The sequence below is a fragment of the Gekko japonicus genome, unplaced genomic scaffold (genome assembly GCF_001447785.1).
Source record: "Gekko japonicus isolate JY-2015 unplaced genomic scaffold, Gekko_japonicus_V1.1 scaffold3130, whole genome shotgun sequence".
NCBI lineage: Eukaryota > Metazoa > Chordata > Lepidosauria > Squamata > Gekkonidae > Gekko > Gekko japonicus.
Window position 1 is genome coordinate 158756 of NW_015160931.1, and position 7844 is coordinate 166599.

The following is a 7844-nucleotide window of genomic DNA, read 5'->3' on the forward strand; positions in this document are numbered from 1 at the left end:
TGTGTCAGTTTCTAGCATAGAAGGACACGCAGCACATCTACCGCACCTGCGATGTCCTACCAGAGAATCGCCTTGATGTTCCCTTTTAAAGGCGTCTGCCCTCACTAATTTATCTTTTAAGTTTTGAGTTCGTCTGAATCCTATTCTCAATGGAGTTTGGCATGCCTTAATATCATTTAGTATGTGCCAATGTCTATTAATGATGGTTCTAATCTCCCATGCCCTGGGTGTATAGTTAAGTGCCCAGCTGAACCCACTACTGTCTCTCTGCCTTCCACCGTGCCTTATCTATTACCCAAATCGGATACCCCCTCTTTAAGAATTGAGCTGTTAATTTGTCAGCCTCTTTCTTGAAGTCTTCTTCAAACGAAGAATTTCTTTTTACCCTCAAAAACTGTCCGTATGGTAAATTCTGTATTAGGTGTTTAACATGATGCGATTGGTAATGTAGTACGGAGTTCTTATCTGTTTCTTTATGAAACGGGCGAACAGCCAGTTTGCCTTCTCTAGAGAAGACCACAGTATCCAAAAAGTTGACTTCTATAGGGCTAGCATTATAAGTAAATTTAATGCATTCATGTACTGAGTTTAACCACTGGAAAAAAGGCTCTACAATATCAAATTGATCTATAATCAAAAAACAATCATCTATATACCGTTTAAATAAAATAATGTGCTCCCAAAAAGGATTAGTATTAATATTAGTCACCCATTGTTTTTCAAAAGCCCCCATAAATAAATTAGCAACACTTGGTGCGAAAGAACTGCCCATAGCTACACCCTTCACCTGAAAGTAAAAATCTGAACCAAAACGAAAAAAACTCTTTTCAAAAATAATATCAATAAGGTCCAACAAAAAATGTGTAGGGGGATTGCTTAAGCATATTTTTTCCAGTGTATTCAAAAGAATAAGCCTTACCTCTTCATGGGGTATATTGGTGTACAAAGATCTCACATCCATAGTCATCAGTGCTGCCCCACTGGGGAAGTCTCTCCCTTCTATGGTTTGAATAAAATGACGAGTATCTTTAATGTACGATGCATTTATATTTCTAGAACTTTTGTAAACACCACATATACAGTCAAGATTGGAATTATAAGAACACTATAGACAACATGAATTGTATGTATAATTATTCATCTTTATTGTTAAATTAGCAAATTGAGGAATTGTGTTTATGGAGTTGTTACCCCTCATATTTATTGTTCTATAGGATATCTGAGAAAGATATTGTTCGAAACGGACTACAGAAAGCCCGGGAAGGTCCGTCCTTCTTCTTCTTCTCTTCTGAAGACTTTGTTCTTATTGAGTTGTTTGATGTATCTGAAAAACAAAATACAACTTGGAAAATTGAAAATTTGATGAACATACACAGCAATATCTGTCTTTTTGTATCTTGTGCCACTCTAATTGCTGGATCCTTTATAATTTTTTGGATCTTTCATACAAACAGATGTATGCATGTACATGTGGGATGTACTTGTTCATTGTACCATGGAAGAAGAGGAGGAGGAGGAGGAGGAGAGAAGAGATTGGATGTAAACCCCGCCCTTCACTACCCAAAGGAGTCTCAGAGCGGCTTACAAACTCCTTTCCCTCCCCACAACAGACATCCCGTGAGGTAGGTGGGGCTGAGAGAGCTCTTGACAGAAACTGCTCTTTTTCAAGGACAGTTCTTATCAGAACTATGGCTTGCCCAAGGTCGTCCAGCAGGTGTAAGTGGAGGAGTGGGGATTCAAACCCTGTTCTCCCAGATTAGAGTCCTCACACTTAACCACTACACCAAAGAGCAGGAGGAGGAGGAGGAGGAGGAGATTGCTTTTATACCCCGCCCTTCACTCGGAGTCTCAAAGTGGCTTACAAACTCCTTTCCCTTCCCCTCCCCACAACAGACACCCCGTGAGGTAGGTGGGGCTGAGAGAGCTCTGACAGAAACGGCTCTTTTTCAAGGACAGCTCTTATCAGAACTACGGCTTGCCCAAGGTCATCCAGCCAGGTGCAAGTGGAGGAGTGAGAAAATCAAACCCGGTTCTCCCAGATTAGAGTCCTCGCACTTAACCACTACACCAGACTTTCCTTGGTGGTCTTCTAGTGTCAACATTTAGGCTGTAGACTCCTTGGGGCAGGGAGTTTTTTTGCTTGTGTTTACTCTGTCAAGTCAGTGGTGGAAAGTGCCGTCAAGTCGCAGCTGACTTAGGGTGGCCCAATAGGATTTCCAAGGCAAGAGACGATCAGCAGGTAGTTTGCCATGGCCTTCCTCTGCATAGCAACCCTGGACTTCCTTGATGGTCTCCCATTCAATGGATAACCGGGGCTGACTCTGCTTAGCTTCTGAGATCTGAGAAGATCAGGCAAGGCAGAGACCGTTAGAGGTGGGTTTCCCATTGCTTGCCTCTGCGTAGCAACCCTGGACTTCCTTTGGTGGTGTCCCATCCAAATACCGACTATTGATGACACTACTAACTGGGCCATCCAGTTCAGAGTAAGAGTCCTTCAGAGGTGGTCTGCCATGGCCTGCCTCTGCATAGCAACCCTGGACTTCCTTTGGTGGTGTCCCATTCAAGTACTAACTAAGGCCGACCCTGCTTAGCTTCTGCAATCTGATGAGATGAGGCTAGCCTGGGCCATCCAGTTCAGACTAAGAGTCCTTCCGAGGTGGTCTGCCATGGCCTGCCTCTGCGTAGCAACCCTGGACTTCCTTTGGTGGTGTCCCATTCAAGTACTAACCAGGGCCGAACCTGCTTGGCTTCTGCGGTCTGATGAGATGAGGCTAGCCTGGGCCATCCAGTCCAGACTAAGAGTCCTTCCGAGGTGGTCTGCCATGGCCTGCCTCTGCGTAGCAACCCTGGGCTTCCTTTGGTGGTGCCCCATTCAAGTACCAACCAGGGCCGACCCTGCTTAGCTTCTGCGGTCTGATGAGATGAGGCTAGCCTGGGCCATCCAGTTCAGACTAAGAGTCCTTCCGAGGTGGTCTGCCATGGCCTGCCTCTGCGTAGCAACCCTGGGATTCCTTTGGTGGTGTCCCATTCAAGTACTAACCAGGGCCGACCCTGCTTAGCTTCTGCAGTCTGATGAGATGAGGCTAGCCTGGGCCATCCAGTTCAGACTAAGAGTCCTTCCGAGGTGGTCTGCCATGGCCTGCCTCTGCGTAGCAACCTTGGGCTTCCTTTGGTGGTGTCCCATTCAAGTACTAACCCGGGCCGACCCTGCTTAGCTTCTGCGGTCTGATGAGATCGGGCAGAGATTAACGGAAGCTTGCTTCTGCCTAGCAACCCCAGACTCGGTGAGTGGAAGGCCTGCTACAATATGTTTTTTTGTACTTTAATCCATATGTTACTTTTATCCAGGCAGCCCAACCCCGACACCACGCTGTCCTCCTGCAAACCGGCAGTCCGCTTCCTCCATCACGATCGCAACCCTCCTTCAATTTCCTTTCACTGCTCTGTTCCACCTGTGTTGAAAGAACCACCAAGCCGCCAGCCGACCAGCTCTTCTCTCTGGCTCTGAGCGTGGAGCCAGCAGAGAGGAGAGAGCGACCGCTCTCTGGCGACAGGCCCCCCCCCTCCGGGACACCTGCTCCGAAGCAGTGTTCCCTCTAAGCTGAGTGAGTGCGAGCTAGCTCCCGGTTATTTAGCCTCCGGCTCACGCATTTTTGTCTGGGCTCAGGAAGGAGGGCTCCAGAGCAAACGAATGTATCAGGGGCGGATTAACCGTGAAGCAGACTAGACACGTGCTTAGGGCACCAGGGCCAAAGGGGGCACCACAAAGTTGGGAAAAGGGTGAAAAGAAAAGAAAAAAGAATGAAGATTTGTAGGTCTTTCTCACGACTGAACCGTAAGTAAAACGTGTAAAAAAAACCCCAAATAGATCAGCTATGCTTCAAGAAAGACTCAGTTCACTGTGTATATTCACAATTGAAGCAGACATTCCGAGAGTTATTAATTTCGAGGATGTTATCAGTGATTTTGCGAAAATGACATGTAGAAAAGCGCCTTTTTCAGGTCACGAATATTGGGACTTTGAGACATTTACCGTGTGAAATATTAAAATAGATGTCGTATTGCAGTTCGAAAGCAAGAAATTGCAAGTAGATAAATGGGGACCACTTCGGTGGGAAGGTAACAGCGTTCCGTGCGCCTTGGTGTTTAGTCATGCCGGCCACATGACCACGGAAATGTCTTCGGACAGCGCTGGCTCTTCGGCTTTGAAACGGAGATGAGCACCGCAACCCTAGAGTCGGATTCGACTGGCTTTCGAGCAAGGGAACCTTTACCTTTACCTTTTACTATGTAGCCCAAGCTTAGCTTCGTTTGTACAGTCTATTGTGTTATCCTATGAATAAATCTTTGTATTGCTGCAACCTGCATGGTGTATCTGGTCTGACAGGTCAACAACTAAAATGGACGGGGTCCATGTGGAAAGGAGGGGGGCACCAAGATTGGTCAGTGCTTTGGGCACCAGTGAGCCTTAATCCACCCCTGGTGACAGGTGGCCCCCCATCTCTGGGACACCTGCTCCGAGGCAGTGTTCCCTCTAAGCTGAGTGAGTGCGAGCTAGGTCCCGGTTTTTTAGTCTCCGGCTCACACATTTTTGTCTCGGCTCAGGAAGGTGGGCCCCAGAGCAGACTAATTTACGCAGGAGCCCAAATCGCTCACAGCTCCGACGCCGCCAGTAGCTCGCCAAGTAGAATTTTTGCTCACAGGCAATGCTCCCTCTAAGCTGTGGAGTCTTGTGGGCAGAAATTCTACTTTGTGTGAGCTCCTGGCATTAAAGTGGTGAGCGGGCGATTGGGCTGCAGCGTAGATCAGTTTGCTCCGGAGCCCTCCTTCCTGAGCTGAGACAAAAAGGTGTGAGCCGGAGGCTAAAAAACCGGGAGCTAGCTCACACGGGCTCAGCTTAGAGGGAACCCTGCTCACAAGGCTCCACAGCTCAGAGGCAGCATCGCTCTGAAGGACCCCGGGGGCCGGGCGCCCGCAGCTGGAGGCGGGATGCAGGAATGGATGGACCACTCCATCCGTGGCGCGAGGCCCGGTCTCTGCTCCCTGTGAGTAATGTTGGAAGTAGGCGGGCAGGTGGGCAATCTGCCCCTGAGAAAAGGCACCCTGCCGCCTCTGCCGCCTTTGCCGCTTCTCCCCTTAGCTACCAAGTTACCGAGGCGAAGCCAATCCGGAGCCGAATTTCCCCTCCCCTCCGCTCTCCTGGCTAATCTCTCCTCCTTTCCTCCCCCTTTCTCTCTCTCTCTCCCTCTCTCTCTCTGCTTGGCTTCCTCAGCCATGAAGCTGCGGTGGACACCCTGCCTTCCTTTGCTTTGGTCACTCCTGCTGCTGCTTCTGCCGGCGGGTAAGTGGTGGTGGGGGTCTCTGTCCCCCTTCTGCTCCGGCGCCCATCCTTCGCCCCATAGATGGGGATGGGCTTCTTGCAAAGGGGGGGTGGGGAGGGAGGGCGCTCGTCCTCCCTTGTTCCAGAGGGGGATGCAGCTGGGTGGATTCTCGGGGAGGAAGAGAACAGGGGCCGTATTCTGCCATCTGTGTGTGCCTGTGAGGGGGGGGAGGGGGGGGAGAGAGAGGGAAGGGAAGGGGGATTCCACCGGACTGCATCGGCATCTCTGCCTCCAGCACGTGTGCATGTCCGGGAAAGAGGCAGCCTGTCATTTTTTCCTGGGGAGAGGGGGAGGGGATCTCCCCCCCCTCCCGAGCGCCCTCCCCCCAGCCCTTTCCTTTTGCTCAAGAGAGGGAGGCTCCTCCTGGAAGAAGGAAGAGGGGCAGGTTCCCTAGATCGGAGCTGGGAGCTATGGCGTCACGGAAGGGGTCTGGCTATTTTTCCCCCTGGGGGAGAAGCGGCCAATGGTTAGAGCAGGGGAGGCGAGGGGCCGGGAGGGTGCCTCCTGGGTTTTTCTGTTGGCTCTGCCACAGGGCTGGGCCTGGGGAAGGCGAGAGAGGCCTCCTGGATTAGGGTGGAAAGGGCCGTCGAGTGGCAGGGAAGAAGAAGAAGAAGAAGAAGAAGAAGAAGAAGAAGAAGAAGAAGAAGAAGAAGAAGAAGAAGAAGAAGAAGAAGAAGAAGAAGAAGAAGAAGACCGGATCTCCTCTGGAACCCTTTTTAAAGATGGGAGTGACATTTGCTACCTTCCAATCCTCAGGAATGGAGGCAGATTTTAAGGAAAGATTACATATCTTTGTCAGGAGATCTACAAGTTCACATTTGAGTTCTTTCAGAACTCTCGGATGTATGCCATCTGGGCCTGGTGATTTTTCAGTTTTTAAGTTGTCTATCAGTTTTAGGACCTCCTCTCTCGTCACCTCAATCTGACTCATTGGTGAGGAAAGAGAGGTTCAGAGGTTCTTTCAGAACTCTCGGATGTATGCCATCTGGGCCTGGTGATTTTTCAGTTTTTAAGTTGTCTATCAGTTTTAGGACCTCCTCTCTCGTCACCTCAATCTGACTCATTGGTGAGGAAAGAGAGGTTCAGAGGTGGTCTGCCCTTGCCTGCCTCTGCGTAGCAACCCTGGACTTCCCCGGTGGTCTCCCGTCTGAGGATGAACCTGGGCCGACCCTGCTTCACTTCTGAGAGCTGATGAGACTGGGCAACCCTGGGCCATCCAGGAGAGGGTGAGAGACATTCAGAGGTGGTTTGCTGTTCCCTGCCTCTGCATAGCAACCCTGGACTCCTTGGTGGTCTCCCATCCAAATACTAACCCGGACCGACCCTGCTTAGCTTCTGAGATCAGATGAGATCAGGCTAGCCTGGGCCATCCAGTCAAGGGAAGAGGCAGGCAAAGGTGGTTTGGCATTGCCTGCCTCTGCGTAGCGACCCTGGACTTCCTTGGTGGTCTCCCATCTGAGGATTAACCTGGGCCGACCCTGCTTCGCTTCTGGGAGCTGATGAGACTGGCCTATCCTGGGCCGTCCAGGAGAGGGTGAGACACATTCAGAGGTGGCTTGACCATTCCCTACCTCTGCTTAACCATTCTGGGCTTCCTTGGTGGTCTCCCATCAGAGTACTAACCAGGGCCGACCCTGCTTAGCTTCCGAGATCTGACGAGATTGGGCTAGCCTGAACTGTCCAGGAGAGGGTAAGAGATGAACAGAAGTGACTTCCCATTCCCTGCCTCTGCGTAGCAACCCTGGACTTCCTTGGTGGTCTCCCATCCAAATACTAATCAGGGGCTGACCCTGCTTAGTTTCTGAGATCTGGCGGGATTGGCCTAGCCTGGGCCATCCAAATTGAGGCAAGAGATGACCAGAGGTAATTTGCCATCCCCTGCCTCTGCATAGCCACCCTGGGCTTCCTTGATGGTCTCCGGTCCAAGTCCTCACCAGGGCCGACCCTGCTTAGCTTCCAAGACCTGATGAGATCAGGCTAGGTCAGAGGTACAGTATTCCTTCTAGTATCCTGTGTCAAGTGCACCACAGCTGACATGGCAAACCTGTAGGGTTTCCAAGGCGAGAGATGCTAACGGGCCGTTTGCCATTTGTCTGCCTCTGCTTCCTTAGGGCTCTCTCATCCAAGGACTAACCAGGACTCACAACGGGCTAGCTTGGGCAGTCCAGGTTAGAACGTTCAAAATCTTAGGGTAGTGCTGAATTTCCCAAAAGGAGAGGTCCCTCTAAGCTGAGTTAGTGTGAGCTAGCTCAGTTTTTTAGCCTCCAGCTCACGGAGTTTTGTCTTAGCTCAGGAAGGAGGGCTCCAGAGCAAACTAATATATGCAGTCGCCAAATTGCTCGCTCACAACTTTAATGCCAGCAGTTCACAAAGTAGAATTTGTGCTCACAAGACTCCACAACTTAGAGGGAACATTGGTCCTGGAGCGAAAACTTCCCTGGCTGCTGTCGGAGGCCTCTTTCC